Source organism: Branchiostoma belcheri, unplaced genomic scaffold (genome assembly GCF_001625305.1).
Source record: "Branchiostoma belcheri isolate BF01 breed outbred unplaced genomic scaffold, Haploidv18h27 scaffold2, whole genome shotgun sequence".
Classification (NCBI taxonomy): Eukaryota; Metazoa; Chordata; class Leptocardii; order Amphioxiformes; family Branchiostomatidae; genus Branchiostoma; species Branchiostoma belcheri.
In genome coordinates this window covers 8,453,686-8,454,426 of record NW_017803490.1, presented here as the reverse complement: position 1 = coordinate 8,454,426, position 741 = coordinate 8,453,686, and the positions used below count along the sequence as shown (strand labels likewise).

The following is a 741-nucleotide window of genomic DNA, read 5'->3' as shown; positions in this document are numbered from 1 at the left end:
CAAATCAGTAATCTTTGTTCTTTTTTTCTTTAGCAACCAATATCTCCTTAGAAACTGCATTTTCAAGACAAGTTAAACGCAGATTAAGAAGATGAGATGAAGATAAGAACTCACCTCCTTCATCTTCCGTACAGCCTCCTCCAGTGCTCGCTCCGTCATGAAGTTTCTCCGCTCCATCAGCTGGTTTTCCCGCTCCAGCCGGTGGAGTCTTTCCTCCGCTAGCATCTTCCGCCGCGCTTCGTCTTCTTTCTGAGGGGACGAAAATTTCATTAATCAATCATTAATTAATCATTAATTAATTAATCAGCTCGTTTTCCCGCTCCGACGCGCCTCGTCCTCTTTTTAATAAGGGATGGATGGAAATAAGAGATGGAAAACTTGCGATTTTGGTCATACAACAAGTCCCATCCAGCGACTGGTTCTTAGTAGTTTTATCTCGGTCAATTTTTGTACATGTTCAAAGCTGTCAGTTGACTGGAAGGTAACGTCAGCAGCAAGGACAGTGGAGATCAAAACATGGGCCTCAAAAGTATTTAGAGTGGTGTAGCGTATTACATAGACATTGTGAGGTTGGACAATAAAAGTGGTGTAGTGTAATGGTCTGATGTAGCGATTCGTTCATTCATAAAGAATTGTTCATTGATTCATTCATAAAGAATTGTTCATTGATTCATTCATAAAGAATTGTTCATTGATTCATTCATTTGTGTCGTAATTGCTTCACACATCCATGCATCCTTT

At 40.1% G+C, this 741-nt stretch overlaps 1 protein-coding gene across 1 annotated transcript in view; it reads left to right on the top strand.

Annotated features, from left to right (window-relative positions):
* LOC109468925 (solute carrier family 28 member 3-like) overlaps nucleotides 1-741 on the top strand; it is an 11,147-nt gene that overhangs the window by 7,139 nt on the left and 3,267 nt on the right. The gene's annotated exons all lie outside the window — the stretch shown is intronic.